This window comes from Pleurodeles waltl, chromosome 5 (genome assembly GCF_031143425.1).
Source record: "Pleurodeles waltl isolate 20211129_DDA chromosome 5, aPleWal1.hap1.20221129, whole genome shotgun sequence".
Lineage (NCBI taxonomy): Eukaryota > Metazoa > Chordata > Amphibia > Caudata > Salamandridae > Pleurodeles > Pleurodeles waltl.
The window spans coordinates 1,604,709,802-1,604,726,634 of record NC_090444.1 but is presented as its reverse complement, the minus strand read 5'-3'; the positions used below and the strand labels follow the sequence as shown (position 1 = coordinate 1,604,726,634).

Sequence of the window (16,833 nt, the reverse complement as noted above, 5' to 3'; positions counted from 1 at the left end):
GGGCTAGTCTCCTGGGTTTCTGTCTCCTGCGCTCTCCCTGTAATGGGCACGGGATGGTCTCCTGTGCTCCATCTGTGATGGGTGTGAGTTGGACTCTTGTCTCCTGCGCTCTGCCTGTGATGGGCTCCACTTGTGATGGGTGTGAGCTGGTCTCCTGTCTTCTGCAATTTTTTTATGCAAAGCTCTCTTTAGTAAGATGTTGGCAAAAATGGAGGTCTTGATGGAAATCTAATATTGGCATTAGGCTAGGATGAGGTAGTTCTTGCTATTCATCTGCTAGATACAAAACATTTTAGTTGGAACAATGTCTTTGTTGCAACCCATGTATTTTGTCTATATTGTTTATCAGGAGGTGTCGGGGTGGTGGGTCTTGCACTTGTAAATAATTTTGTATATTTATTGTCTGCCACATTGACGTGGCTATGTGTTTCTATTTTACTAATGTATTATTAGGGGTCGACGCATTCCCCTGCCTTTGTGTATATTGCCTTATTGTATTTATTATGTATTGTTCCTTTTTTGAATTTCAATAAAATCGATTTTAAAACGAAAAATCTGTTCTTATCAGTTTAATATCTGATACGTCCTCTATCTGGGGACCATATATTAAATTGATTTTTGGAACAGGGAGATGGAATAGGAGCTTGCTCTTTCCACTCCACGCATCAACCTGGTATTGCAGTACCTCCAGGAATGGTGCACTTCCCCACCCGGGGAAAACCATGCTGTTGAAAAAAAAGACGAAAAAGCGAAAGTAGCGCTTCACTGCTGGCACTCTGTAAAGTGGCGCTAATGTGTATGAGTGTAAATAAAAGCAAGGTGGCCACTTTGTGGCAGCTGTGTCTTTTTTTATTTATGTAATTATATTTCTGTCCTATTTAATACCTCCTTTTTCTTTTAGTTTTTTTTTACCTCTGCTCAGAGGCTAGACTTTGATAGAGAGCAGTATTTTTCTTTCATTTTTGGATCTATTTCACATGGGAGCGAGAAATAGAAAAGAGGGGAAGCAGAGGGCAAGAGCCCTTTTTATGGGCGAGCGCAAAGCTCTCCGTCCATTCTGTAATCTCTCTGTAATCTCTCATGCCTTTTCCAGTGTTTAGCCCACCTACACAGCACCAGTAAACTACTAAAAACATACGAGGCTCCATGTTTTCAGCCTGGGGTCCGGACTACTTTATCTGTTTATTTTCCACACAGCGCGATCACGCTGGGGTTTACATAGTGGGATTGCTTGTTTTTTCCATTTTCGATTTCAGAGCGATCGCGCAGTTTTTTGCCTTGTAATTCGAGTGGCAAGAAAAGTCTGGTGAGGAGTTTACAGCCCTAATAGCTCCAACTCGAGCAAATACAAGACTCGTTGCATTGAAAATGTTTGTGTTACTTTTGTACACGCGGTACGCCCTTGCGCACAATTTTCACACAAACTATATTATACCATGAAAAAATGCTGTTCGTCTATCCCTGGTCTTTTCTTTATTGTAGCTCCTGTTTTCTGTCTCCAATGCTCACAATTGCGAAGAGTATAAGTAATTGCAGTCGTGCGTGCTGGTCTGGGGAATATTCCCTGAGCGCCTGCTGTTTGTGTCGTGTTTTTGGTATGCTTACCCCAGCATAAGCCAACCCGTGTTATTGCTATTATAATCAGCACGACTGCAACATGCTTAATTTATAGGTGTAAACAAGAAACTGGAAATGTTTGTCAAAATTGGTTATTCTAATTGTTCCAAATCAAACCAAAACATGTAAAAAGTGCACATATAAATTGGTTGGTTTGTATAATAGTTAACCAAGTCGATCTGACACACTGTATTACAGGCTGGAAGTGTCACATTTTGTAGCGATGAGCACTTGCCTGGCTACTTAAAGCGCCTTTAAAAACAGAGAAGACTGCCCAATCCAAAAAGAGTAGGTTGCAAAATGCAGTGCACATAACGAGCGTCAGTTCAAGCACTGAGACAGTGAAAGAAACTCAGTAGCTGCTCACCTCCGTGCGCAAACAGCAAGCCACGTGTAAATGCAGCCTTTCATCAGCTGATGTTAATGAAAACCGTACCACTAGATGCCACGAAATAATAACAACTGTTATGAACAGCACTTGGAACCTGCAAACATGCAGCACTAAGTAGCATGAAAAGGACACATTATTAGCAAAATTACTCCCACAAAGGGATCGGAAATGTTGATATAAAGCTTCATGCAGTGACTGAAGGTGTACTGCCTAGCGATGCACGTACATCCCATTTTGTAAATTTTAGTTGTATAGAGCTTACTGCCCCTGACGAGAAGCGTTTTTCAGCGAGTAACATGTTACTTTGGAGCCCAACATTAGAGGTTAATAGTAAAGTAGTACTTTTGTAATTCCTTTGTGCACTACTTTTGTTAGGTCTGCACTCTTCAGTTTTTGTGTGTTCATTAAGGGAAGTAGTAAGATTTTTTTTTGTAAGTAGAGGTCATGTTACTTGGGTATCTTTTCTGCATCCAACCCCATCTCCACGTCATGTAGTGATCCACTGCACCTTTTTTTTTTTTACCAACCCAGAAAAGATGAAAGGCAGACATTGCCCAGCGGCTTTAAAACGTGATGGGAAGGTCACAGCCATCTGCAGCAGGCGCAGCACCCACTGATCTACTGCATGTTATTAACTTCTCCCGAATCAGTAAATAGATGCAACTAACTATGTGCAATGGAATATCACAGTAAACATGAAATATAGGCGAAGCGATGCATTATGTCACTAGAGGGTACAGTCTCTCTCAACAGAACCAATGAACGGAGTAATGCCCCCTGCACTGCTGCACTAAAACTACATGAAGGTGCATTGTTAATGCATGGTCATCCGCTTGCACCATTCCTCCTGTGCCACTCATGCCTCTACCCCACCGTCTCTTCTCTCCTAAGATTCACATAGCGCTCTGAGAAATCCAGTGAATGAGACAATTTTGTGAGTTACGCGCTTGTCCGCATAAGCAGGATGTGTGTGCAATCACTGGGTCACAGATTCCAATCCTGACTGGGCCACCTCAGAGCTTCATCCCTCTAAGGCTGATAACATGAATACTATTGGGTGGCTTAATAGTACCACCTGTTCCTTGTAGCACTATCAAAAGTTAAATCGGTGGCATCTAACTTCTGTACATAAACAACATTTCATTATATTTCATGCCTTGAAAAGCACCACAAATAAATACATGGGGTAGTGTAGGAGGCTGGACTGGCTTGTAGTGAGTACCAAGGGGTACTTGCACCTTGCACCTTGCACCAGGCCCAGTTATCCCTTATTAGTGTATAGGGTGTCTAGCAGCTTAGGCTGATAGATAATGGTAGCTTAGCAGAGCAGCTTAGGCTGAACTAGGAGACGTGTGAAGCTACTACAGTACCACCTAGTGTCATATGCACAATATCTTAAGAAAACACAATACACAGTTATACTAAAAATAAAGGTACTTTATTTTTATAACAATATGCCAAAGTATCTTAGGGTGTACCCTCAGTGAGAGGATAGGAAATATACACAAGATATATATACACAATAGCAAAAATATGCAGTATAGTCTTAGAAAACAGTGCAAACAATGTATAGTTACAATAGGATGCAATGGGGAAACATAGGGATAGGGGCAACACAAACCATATACTCCAAAAGTGGAATGCGAACCACGAATGGACCCCAAACCTATGTGACCTTGTAGAGGGTCGCTGGGACTATTAGAAAGTAGTGAGAGTTAGAAAAATAACCCTCCCCAAGACCCTGAAAAGTGAGTGCAAAGTGCACTAAAGTTCCCCTAAGGACAAAGAAGTCGTGTTAGAGGAATAATGCAGGAAAGACACAAACCAGCAAAGCAACAACTGTGGATTTCCAATCTAGGGTACGTGTGGAAAAAGGGGACCAAGTCCAAAAGTCACAAGCAAGTCGGAGATGGGCAGATGCCCAGGAAATGCCAGCTGCGCGTGCAAAGAAGCTTCTACTGGACAGAAGAAGCTGAGGTTTCTGCAGGAACGAAAAGGGCTAGAGACTTCCCCTTTGGTGGTCGGATCCCTCTCGCCGTGGAGAGTTGTGCAGAAGTGTTTTCCCGCCGAAAGGACGCCAACAAGCCTTGCTAGTTGCAAACCGTGCGTTTGGCGTTTTTGGACGCTGCTGGGGCCCAGGAGGGACCAGGAGGTCGCAAATTGGACCTGAAGAGAGAGGGGACGTCGAGCAAGACAAAGAGCCCTCACTGAAGCAGGTAGCACCCGGAGAAGTGCCAGAAACAGGCACTACGAGGATGCGTGAAACAGTGCTTGCCGAAGTTGCACAAAGGAGTCCCACGTCGCCGGAGACCAACTTAGAAAGTCGTGCAATGCAGGTTAGAGTGCCGTGGACCCAGGCTTGGCTGTGCACAAAGGATTTCCGCCGGAAGTGCACAGGGGCCGGAGTAGCTGCAAAGTCGCGGTTCCCAGCAATGCAGCCCAGCGAGGTGAGGCAAGGACTTACCTCCACCAAACTTGGACTGAAGAGTCACTGGACTGTGGGGGTCACTTGGACAGAGTCGCTGGATTCGAGGGACCTCGCTCGTCGTGCTGAGAGGAGACCCAAGGGACCGGTAATGCAGCTTTTTGGTGCCTGCGGTTGCAGGGGGAAGATTCCGTCGACCCACAGGAGATTTCTTCGGAGCTTCTGGTGCAGAGAGGAGGCAGGCTACCCCCACAGCATGCACAAGCAGGAAAACAGTCGAGAAGGCGGCAGGATCAGCGTTACAGAGTTGAAGTAGTCGTCTTTGCTACTATGTTGCAGGTTTGCAGGCTTCCAGCGCGGTCAGCAGTCGATTCCTTATCAGAAGGTGAAGAGAGAGATGCAGAGGAACTCGGATGAGCTCTTGCATTCGTTATCTGAAGTTTCCCCAGAGACAGAGACCCTAAATAGCCAGAAAAGAGGGTTTGGCTACCTAGGAGAGAGGATAGGCTACTAACACCTGAAGGAGCCTATCAGCAGGAGTCTCTGACGTCACCTGGTGGCACTGGCCACTCAGAGCAGTCCAGTGTGCCAGCAGCACCTCTGTTTCCAAGATGGCAGAGTTCTGGAGCACACTGGAGGAGCTCTGGACACCTCCCAGGGGAGGTGCAGGTCAGGGGAGTGGTCACTCCCCTTTCCTTTGTCCAGTTTCGAGCCAGAGCAGGGGCTAAGGGGTCCCTGAACCGGTGTAGACTGGCTTATGCAGAATTGGGCACCTCTGTGCCCAACAAAGCATTTCCAGAGGCTGGGGGAGGCTACTCCTCCCCTGCCTTCACACCATTTTCCAAAGGGAGAGGGTGTCACACCCTCTCTCAGAGGAAGTTCTTTGTTCTGCCATCCTGGGCCAGGCCTGGCTGGACCCCAGGAGGGCAGATGCCTGTCTGAGGGGTTGGCAGCAGCAGCAGCTGCAGTGAAACCCCAGGAAGGGCAGTTTGGCAGTACCAGGGTCTGTGCTACAGACCACTGGGATCATGGGATTGTGCCAACTATGCCAGGATGGCATAGAGGGGGCAATTCCATGATCATAGACATGTTACATGGCCATTTTCGGAGTTACCATTGTGAAGCTACATATAGGTAGTGACCTATATGTAGTGCACGCGTGTAATGGTGTCCCCGCACTCACAAAGTTCAGTGAATTGGCTCTGAACAATGTGGGGGCACCTTGGCTAGTGCCAGGGTGCCCACACACTAAGTAACTTTGCACCTAACCTTTACCAGGTAAAGGTTAGACATATAGGTGACTTATAAGTTACTTAAGTGCAGTGTAAAATGGCTGTGAAATAACGTGGACGTTATTTCACTCAGGCTGCAGTGGCAGGCCTGTGTAAGAATTGTCAGAGCTCCCTATGGGTGGCAAAAGAAATGCTGCAGCCCATAGGGATCTCCTGGAACCCCAATACCCTGGGTACCTCAGTACCATATACTAGGGAATTATAAGGGTGTTCCAGTAAGCCTTTGTAAATTGGTAAAAATGGTCACTAGCCTGTTAGTGACAATTTGGAAAGAAATGAGAGAGCATAACCACTGAGGTTCTGATTAGCAGAGCCTCAGTGAGACAGTTAGTCACTACACAGGTAACACATTCAGGCACACTTATGAGCACTGGGGCCCTGGGTTACCAGGGTCCCAGTGACACATACAACTAAAACAACATATATACAGTGAAAAATGGGGGTAACATGCCAGGCAAGATGGTACTTTCCTACACAACCCCCCCCCAAACGAAGGACAATAAGACTAGCCATGACCTGATGAGTCTTCATTGTCTAAGTGGAAATATCTGGAGAGTCCATCTGCATTGGAGTGGCTACTCCCAGGTCTATGTTCCACTGTATAGTCCATTCCCTGTAGGGATATGGACCACCTCAACAATTTAGGATTTTCACCTTTCATTTGTTTTAGCCAAAGTAGAGGTTTGTGGTCTGTCTGAACAATGAAGTGAGTGCCAAACAGGTATGGCCTCAACTTCTTCAGAGCCCAGACCACAGCAAAGGCCTCCCTCTCAATGGCAGACCAACGCTTTTCTCTAGGGGTCAACCTCCTACTAATAAAAGCAACAGGTTGATCCTGGCCCTCAGAATTAAGTTGTGATAGGACTGCCCCTACTCCTAATTCAGATGCATCAGTTTGGACATAGAATTTTTTAGAGTAACAAGGGCTTTTCAGGACAGGTGCAGAGCACATGGCCTGCTTCAGCTCCTCAAAAGCTTTCTGACAGTTTGCTGTCCATAATACCTTTTTAGGCATTTTCTTGGATGTGAGGTCATTAAGAGGGGCTGCAATGGAGCCATAGTTCTTAATGAACCTCCTGTAATACCCAGTGAGGCCTAGGAAGGCTCTCACCTGAGTCTGAGTGGTAGGGGGAACCCAATCAATAATTGTTTGGATTTTCCCCTGAAGTGGTGCAATCTGTTCCCCACCAACAAGGTGTCCCAGATAAACCACCTTACCCTGCCCTATCTGGCACTTTGAAGCCTTGATAGTGAGGCCTGCCTTTTGCAGGGCCTCCAAAACTTTCCATAGGTGGACCAGGTGATCATCCCAGCTGGAGCTAAAGACAGCTATATCGTCCAAATATGCTGCACTGAAAGCTTCCAGCCCTTGCAGGACTGTGTTCACCAACCTCTGAAAAGTGGCAGGTGCCTTTTTCAAACCAAAAGGCATTACAGTAAACTGGTAATGTCCTCCAATGGTAGAAAATGCAGTCTTAGGTTTAGCATCTTCTGACAATTTGATCTGCCAATACCCTGCAGTCAAATCAAAAGTGCTTAGATACTTGGCAGATGCCAGTGTATCTATGAGCTCATCTGCCCTGGGTATAGGGTGAGCATCAGTTTTGGTTACCAAGTTGAGACCTCTATAGTCTACACAAAACCGCATTTCCTTCTTTCCATCTTTGGAATGGGGTTTTGGTACCAGTACCACAGGAGAAGCCCATGGACTGTCAGAGTGCTCAACCACTCCTAGTTCTAACATTTTCTGGACCTCTTGCTTTATGCAGTCCCTGACATGGTCAGGCTGCCTATAGATCTTACTTTTGACAGGTAAACTGTCTCCAGTATCTATAGTGTGCTCACACCAAGAAGTGGTACCTGGCACAGTAGAGAAGAGTTCAGAGAATTGATCTAGGAGATTTATGCAATTGTCTTTCTGCTCAGCAGTAAGACAATCAGCCAAAACTACACCTTCCACAAGAGCATCTTGATCTGTGGAACAGAAGAGATCAGGTAGAGGATCACTGTCTTCTTCCTGTCCCTCATCTGTTGCCATGAGCAGGGTGAGATCAGCCCTGTCATAGTAGGGTTTCAGGCGGTTGACATGGAGCACCCTAAGGGGACTCCTGGCAGTGCCTAAGTCAACTAAATAGGTGACTTCTCCCTTCTTTTCAACAATTGTGTGGGGACCACTCCATTTATCTTGGAGTGCTCTTGGGGCCACAGGCTCCAAGACCCACACTTTCTGCCCTGGTTGGTACTGAACCAAAACAGCCTTCTGATCATGCCATTGCTTCTGGAGCTCTTGGCTGGCCTGAAGGTTTTTACTGGCCTTTTTCATGTACTCAGCCATCCTTGATCTGAGGCCAAGTACATAATCCACAATATCCTGCTTAGGAGCTTTTAAAGGTTGTTCCCAACCCTCCTTTACAAGTGTGAGTGGACCCCTAACAGGGTGTCCAAAAAGAAGTTCAAAGGGGCTGAAGCCCACTCCTTTCTGGGGTACCTCCCTGTAGGCAAAAAGGAGGCATGGTAGAAGGATATCCCATCTCGTGCGGAGTTTTTCAGGGAGACCCATAATCATGCCTTTGAGAGTTTTATTAAATCTCTCCACCAGTCCATTTGTTTGTGGATGATAGGGTGTTGTGAACTTGTACGTTACACCACACTCCTTCCACATGGCCTTTAAGTATGCAGACATGAAATTGCTTCCCCTGTCTGATACCACTTCCTTTGGGAAGCCCACCCTGGAAAATATTCCCAGGAGGGCCTTTGCCACTGCAGGTGCTGTAGTGGTCCTTAAAGGAATAGCTTCAGGATATCTTGTGGCATGGTCCACTACCACCAAGATAAACCTATTGCCTGAAGCAGTAGGAGGGTCAAGGGGGCCAACTATGTCAACCCCTACCCTTTCAAAGGGAACCCCAACCACAGGCAGTGGAATAAGGGGTGCCTTTGGGGTGCCACCTGTCTTGCCACTGGCTTGACAGGTTTCACAGGACTTACAAAATTCCTTTGTGTCCTCAGACATTCTAGGCCAATGAAACAGGGGAACAAGCCTGTCCCAAGTTTTCATTTGTCCTAGGTGCCCAGCTAAGGGAATGTCATGTGCCAGTGTTAGGAGGAACTTTCTGTACTCCTGAGGAATCACTAATCTCCTGGCAGCTCCAGGTTTAGGATCCCTATGCTCAGTGTATAAGAGGTTGTCCTCCCAGTAAACTCTGTGAGAGTCACTGACATCCCCATTAGCCTGTTTGACAGCTTGCTGTCTGAGACCCTCTAATGTGGGACAGGTTTGCTGTGCCACACTCAGCTCCTCTCTGGCAGGCCCCCCTTCACCCAAAAGCTCAGCAGTGTCTGCTTCCAGCTCCTCTGGTGTAGGTTCTGCACAGGGAGGGAATTCTTCTTCCTCAGAAGTAGAATCCATTGTAGAGGGAGGGATAGTAGGAAGTGGTTTGCTTCTACTAGCCCTAGCTTTAGGGAGCACTTGGTCCATTGTTCCAGGATCCAAGCTTCCCTGTCCTTTTTACTTTTTGGCCTGAGCCCTTGTCAAAGCAAAAATATGCCCTGGGATGCCCAGCATTGCTGCATGGGCCTCCAACTCCACATCTGACCAAGCTGATGTCTCCAAATCATTCCCTAATAGACAGTCTACAGGTAAATCTGAAGCTACCACAACTTTCTTTGGACCAGTAACCCCCCCCCCCAGTTGAGATTAACAACAGCCATGGGGTGGCTAAGTGTGTTGTTGTGAGCATCGGTTACTTGGTACTGGTGACCAAGTAGGTGTTGTTCAGGGTGGACCAGTTTCTCTATGACCATAGTCACACTGGCACCAGTGTCCCTGTAGGCCTGAACCTCAACACCATTTATTAGGGGTAGCTGCTTGTACTTATCCATATTAAGGGGACAAGCAACTAAGGTGGCTAAATCAATAGCCCCCTCAGAGACTAACACAACCTCTGTGGCCTCCCTAACAAGGCCAACCCCAACTAAATTACCAAAAGTGAGCCCAGCTACTCCCTTGGATTGGCTATTAGTAGGTTTGCTCCCACCACCACTGCTATTAGTAGGGACACTAGGTGTAGCAGTAGGGGTTGTAGTGGTAGGAGCAGTGGTGCCTTTCTTTGGACAACTGGGATCTGTTGTCCAATGGCCTTTTATTTTACATAAATAGCACCATGGTTTCTTTTCCTTGTTCTGATTAAAGGAGGATTTGGACCCACCACCCCCACCAGAGTGTTTTTGTGGGCCTGATGAAGACTCATTTTTAGATTTGTCCCCACCCTTGTCTGAAGACGTACCATCCTTCTTTTTGTTGCCATCTTTGTCACCCCCTGTATGAACTTTTCTGTTCACTCTTGTTCTGACCCATTTGTCTGCCTTCTTTCCCAATTCTTGGGGAGAGGTCAGATCAGAGTCCACCAAGTACTGGTGCAACAAATGAGACACACAATTATTAAGAATATGCTCTCTCAGGATCAAGTTATACAGGCTGTCATAATCAGTAACTTTACTGCCATGTAACCACCCCTCCAAGGCCTTCACTGAATGGTCAATGAAATCAACCCAGTCTTGTGAAGACTCCTTTTTGGTCTCTCTGAACTTTATCCTGTACTGTTCAGTGGTTAAGCCATAACCATCCAGGAGTGCATTCTTAAGAACTTGGAAATTATTAGCATCATTTTCTTTCACAGTAAGGAGCCTATCCCTACCTTTTCCACTAAATGATAGCCATAGGATAGCAGCCCACTGCCTTTGAGGGACATCCTGTACAACACAGGCCCTCTCAAGTGCAGCAAACCACTTGTTAATGTCATCCCCCTCCTTATAAGGGGGAACTATCTTGTGCAGATTCCTGGAATCATGCTCTTTTGCAGGATGACTATGGGGAATACTGCTGCTGCCACCATGGGTTTCTAAACCCAACTTCTGTCTTTCCTTCTCTAGTTCAAAAGACTGTCTATCCAAATCCAGCTGTTGCTTTTTAAGCTTCAGTCTGGTTTATTCCACCCTCAACTTATTGAGTTCCCTCTCTAACATTCTGTCATCAGGGTTGGTGGGAGGGACATTCCTAGATACAGAGGTATGATGGGAATGAACAGAAGGGGACCTGTCCCTTACAGAAGCCACCCTAACAGCTTGGTTAACAGAAACATTACTACCAGTATGGTGAGAATAAATGCTTTTGCTATGATGTGAGACAACACTATTTGTATGGTGTGGCTCATCATCATTACCAACTATGCTAGACTGTCTAGTAATGGGCAGGCTAGGAAGTTTCTTTCTTGAATCTTTTCCTGGGGGAGTCCCTGAATCAGATTGAGAACTATTAGGTACTTTTTCAACAGATGAGGCACCTATGGCCTTATCCTGTTCTCTAAGCATGTTAAGTAACAGTTCCAAGGAAGGATTCTTCCCTACACTCAAACCTCTCTCTATACAGAGACTCCTTGCTCTTTTCCAGCTAAGGTTGTCATATGCAAGTTTGGACAGATCAACATTTTGGCCTGTGCCAGACATTTTTAGAGAGAGTTAAAGTGATAGTAAAAGATAAAAAGTTTGTCAGAGCTTTTAGAAAGACAGAGAAAAAAAACTTTTAAAACTTTTTAGAACTTTTTAGAAAGTTAGAAGTACTTTTCAGCACTTAGAAAAGAGTGAAAAGAGGAAATGCAAAACTTTTTGGCTATGTGTATATACACTGACCTTGTTTTGTATATTTTTCTCTTATGAAAAGTACAATGACAAGAGTGGTAAGTAGTCTCAAAGCACTTATCCCACCGCTGCACAACCAACGTAGGAGGCTGGACTGGCTTGTAGTGAGTACCAAGGGGTACTTGCACCTTGCACCAGGCCCAGTTATCCCTTATTAGTGTATAGGGTGTCTAGCAGCTTAGGCTGATAGATAATGGTAGCTTAGCAGAGCAGCTTAGGCTGAACTAGGAGACGTGTGAAGCTACTACAGTACCACCTAGTGTCATATGCACAATATCATAAGAAAACACAATACACAGTTATACTAAAAATAAAGGTACTTTATTTTTATGACAATATGCCAAAGTATCTTAGGGTGTACCCTCAGTGAGAGGATAGGAAATATACACAAGATATATATACACAATAGCAAAAATATGCAGTATAGTCTTAGAAAACAGTGCAAACAATGTATAGTTACAATAGGATGCAATGGGGAAACATAGGGATAGGGGCAACACAAACCATATACTCCAAAAGTGGAATGCGAACCACGAATGGACCCCAAACCTATGTGACCTTGTAGAGGGTCGCTGGGACTATTAAAAAATAGTGAGAGTTAGAAAAATAACCCTCCCCAAGACCCTGAAAAGTGAGTGCAAAGTGCACTAAAGTTCCCCTAAGGACAAAGAAGTCGTGTTAGAGGAATAATGCAGGAAAGACACAAACCAGCAATGCAACAACTGTGGATTTCCAATCTAGGGTACCTGTGGAACAAGGGGACCAAGTCCAAAAGTCACAAGCAAGTCGGAGATGGGCAGATGCCCAGGAAATGCCAGCTGCGGGTGCAAAGAAGCTTCTACTGGACAGAAGAAGCTGAGGTTTCTGCAGGAACGAAAAGGGCTAGAGACTTCCCCTTTGGTGGACGGATCCCTCTCGCCGTGGAGAGTCGTGCAGAAGTGTTTTCACGCCGAAAGGACGCCAACAAGCCTTGCTAGTTGCAAATCGTGCGTTTGGCGTTTTTGGACGCTGCTGGGGCCCAGGAGGGACCAGGAGGTCGCAAATTGGACCTGAAGAGAGAGGGGACGTCGAGCAAGACAAAGAGCCCTCACTGAAGCAGGTAGCACCCGGAGAAGTGCCAGAAACAGGCACTACGAGGATGCGTGAAACGGTGCTCGCCGAAGTTGCACAAAGGAGTCCCACGTCGCCGGAGACCAACTTAGAAAGTCGTGCAATGCAGGTTAGAGTGCCGTGGACCCAGGCTTGGCTGTGCACAAAGGATTTCCGCCGGAAGTGCACAGGGGCCGGAGTAGCTGCAAAGTCGCGGTTCCCAGCAATGCAGCCCAGCGAGGTGAGGCAAGGACTTACCTCCACCAAACTTGGACTGAAGAGTCACTGGACTGTGGGGGTCACTTGGACAGAGTCGCTGGATTCGAGGGACCTCGCTCGTCGTGCTGAGAGGAGACCCAAGGGACCGGTAATGCAGCTTTTTGGTGCCTGCGGTTGCAGGGGGAAGATTCCGTCGACCCACGGGAGATTTCTTCGGAGCTTCTGGTGCAGAGAGGAGGCAGGCTTCCCATACAGCATGCACAAGCAGGAAAACAGTCGAGAAGGCGGCAGGATCAGCGTTACAGAGTTGCAGTAGTCGTCTTTGCTACTATGTTGCAGGTTTGCAGGCTTCCAGCGCGGTCAGCAGTTGATTCCTTATCAGAAGGTGAAGAGAGAGATGCAGAGGAACTCGGATGAGCTCTTGCATTCGTTATCTGAAGTTTCCCCAGAGACAGAGACCCTAAATAGCCAGAAAAGAGGGTTTGGCTACCTAGGAGAGAGGATAGGCTACTAACACCTGAAGGAGCCTATCAGCAGGAGTCTCTGACGTCACCTGGTGGCACTGGCCACTCAGAGCAGTCCAGTGTGCCAGCAGCACCTCTGTTTCCAAGATGGCAGAGGTCTGGAGCACACTGGAGGAGCTCTGGACACCTCCCAGGGGAGGTGCAGGTCAGGGGAGTGGTCACTCCCCTTTCCTTTGTCCAGTTTCGCGCCAGAGCAGGGGCTAAGGGGTCCCTGAACCGGTGTAGACTGGCTTATGCAGAATTGGGCACCTCTGTGCCCAACAAAGCATTTCCAGAGGCTGGGGGAGGCTACTCCTCCCCTGCCTTCACACCATTTTCCAAAGGGAGAGGGTGTCACACCCTCTCTCAGAGGAAGTTCTTTGTTCTGCCATCCTGGGCCAGGCCTGGCTGGACCCCAGGAGGGCAGATGCCTGTCTGAGGGGTTGGCAGCAGCAGCAGCTGCAGTGAAACCCCAGGAAGGGCAGTTTGGCAGTACCAGGGTCTGTGCTACAGACCACTGGGATCATGGGATTGTGCCAACTATGCCACGATGGCATAGAGGGGGCAATTCCATGATCATAGACATGTTACATGGCCATTTTCGGAGTTACCATTGTGAAGCTACATATAGGTAGTGACCTATATGTAGTGCACGCGTGTAATGTTGTCCCCGCACTCACAAAGTTCAGTGAATTGGCTCTGAACAATGTGGGGGCACCTTGGCTAGTGCCAGGGTGCCCACACACTAAGTAACTTTGCACCTAACCTTAACCAGGTAAAGGTTAGACATATAGGTGACTTATAAGTTACTTAAGTGCAGTGTAAAATGGCTGTGAAATAACGTGGACGTTATTTCACTCAGGCTGCAGTGGCAGGCCTGTGTAAGAATTGTCAGAGCTCCCTATGGGTGGCAAAAGAAATGCTGCAGCCCATAGGGATCTCCTGGAACCCCAATACCCTGGGTACCTCAGTACCATATACTAGGGAATTATAAGGGTGTTCCAGTAAGCCAGTGTAAATTGGTAAAAATGGTCACTAGCCTGTTAGTGACAATTTGGAAAGAAATGAGAGAGCATAACCACTGAGGTTCTGATTAGCAGAGCCTCAGTGAGACAGTTAGTCACTACACAGGTAACACATTCAGGCACACTTATGAGCACTGGGGCCCTGGGTTACCAGGGTCCCAGTGACACATACAACTAAAACAACATATATACAGTGAAAAATGGGGGTAACATGCCAGGCAAGATGGTACTTTCCTACAGGTAGGGAGTGAAAGCACACCCGGTGGCAGCCTGTCATATACCAGGCCTCCTTTCTCTGTGGCTCATGCTGTAGCCAGTGTGCCCCACATAGCACGGGTAGAAACAGTTCTTCCATGGGTGATTTATTGCCCCAAGGCGATAAAGTGCAACAATACTGCCACAATTTGTGGCAAGAAAAGTCTGGTTAGGAGTTTACAATAGTAACAGCTCTAACTCGAGCAAACGTGGGACCCATTGCATTGGAAATGCTTGGGACAGGAAGAAAAAGAGAGAGAGAGAGAGAAAGAGAGAGAGAGAGAGAAAAAGAGAGAGGGGAGAACTTGATGTGGCAGACCAGAAGTGGACACTATCCATGTCTTCTCTGGGCTCCTTCTTTGCCCGCCCCTGCCCTCCACAAATGGCCAAGCCTAAGCTACAGGGGAGCAGAGTCCTGGGCAAGTGAGCGAGAGGTGCCGGCCACTTGCTGCTAGGGTGCTGTCTAGGGTGGCCCTGCCTTCCGACCCAGGGGCTGGATGCAGTGGACAGGAAGGACGGGGCATGCAAAAAGTAGAAAGTGGGCAATGTGGCTACGCTAATTGATGCATAATTAAGCGACTGCTGAGAACTCTGTGAGCCGGAAGAAATCCTGACGCCAGGGCCACTTTTTCCTTGTGGCACTTGCTGAGCTCTTTCCTGTAGTGTTTCTTGTGGGGGGCTGACCTCGCACTCTGGCTTGTCTGAAGCAAGGTTATCTTCCCTTGCGGATACACAGAAGCACACCTGCACGCTGTGCCATTCAGGTGGAGTGAGTGATTAGGCCACCGGGAGTACCTACTCTTGCCTCTTTGGTGGCTTGCCCTTACTCTGCTCTCTAGGGACACCTGGGGGACCAGCCACCGTACTGCAGACTCCGCTGTGTAATTCCGAGCCGTGACAGCCATAGCCTACAGGGACCTCTGGGGTCGAAGTGGTGCATTGCAGCCCATAATCAGGGACTTCTGGGGGCCGGATTGGGTACTACAGCTTTACATATCTTTTATGGATCTTTTCTTAAACCTCTGTAAATTATTCTTTATGATTGGTGACAGACCACTATTCTTTCTCTCTCTCTCCCACACACCCATTATGGCCACTATTAGAACGGGGCCAGAGGTGGTCCCGCCGGGGGATGGACTGCCTCACTCTATTAGAGTGGCGGTCAAAGGTTAAAAGGGAGAAAAACATTTGTTTTCAATACTATCTTGAGGCAGGAATTAAGTGTTACCGATGATATGATACAGTGTATCCAAAAGTTCCCTGAGAAAAGTGCTTTTGACATTACTTTTGTCTCTGAAAATGTCTGTGGAAATGTTGTTGCCAATCTTATGGTACAGAAAGATAATGACTTTTTCAAAGGTCTCACTATCACTTGTTGTCTCCTTCAAAGGAATTCCCATTAATTCATATGTATAATCCTTTTATGAACCTCATCTAACTGAACTTTTTTTGCACCGTTTTTGCAGCAAAATTCGAGGAGGTACGAAACGGAAGAATGTCTGCGGAATATGGAACGGCAAGCAGCAATACATGGTAACTCTTAAAACTGACCCCAGTGGGGTAGGAGGGCTGGCACCCTGCTACTCCCTGCCCCCCCAGCCACGGTCACTATTATCACTCATATGGGTTTTATTGTATATCAAGGGCAATCTCTTTTGTCGCCACTGTCTCCATTTTGGGCACACCAAAGATACCTGCGCTGACGTTGTTTGCTGCAGTTGTGGTGCTACAACGTATAGGTCACCCGCCTGCACTGAACCTAAACATAGTAACCTCTGTGGGTCTCTGGGTCATGTGTTCCCCACTTGCCCCCAAAATGGCACATCTTATGCAGCTGCCGCCAATACCTGCTCATCCGTAGTTTCACAACCTCCTCCCGCCCCCTCTCCTGCTCCAGATGAGGCGGCTGCACCCAACGATGATATTCTGGGGTTTTTCGATGGAATACCCATTCCATACCCATATGTAGATACCGAGCTCTTCCGGAAGAGGAAGGCGAGGCTGACCCCATATCTGATGTTCTAACCAACTGCTCAGACCCCTGGGGTGAACGTCACCCTTTCACTAGTGATTTTGGCAAAACCATCATGCCTGAAACACTCTTACCAACCACCGACAGTATCACAGTACCTGAGGGGAGTGCGACTCAGAGCGAGTCTGTAACCCCTCCTCCTGCTAGTACGTCCCCAAACAACACATCAGAGTCTGAGCCCTCTATCAGCACCCTGCTGATGACTCCCTCAGTGGACAACTTTGAGATGGTCCCCACAGACACAGAAGAAGGTGATTGGCAGTTACGGAAGGGTAGCAAACGGAAAGC

The 16,833-nt window shown here is 47.2% G+C and overlaps 1 non-coding gene across 1 annotated transcript; it reads left to right on the top strand.

The window, feature by feature from the left end:
• The first annotated feature begins 511 nt into the window (after window positions 1-511).
• Window positions 512-707, top strand: LOC138297565 (U2 spliceosomal RNA). Its single transcript, XR_011204163.1, has one exon. It is a non-coding gene; the product is annotated as a U2 spliceosomal RNA (small nuclear RNA).
• The last annotated feature ends 16,126 nt before the right edge of the window (window positions 708-16,833 follow it).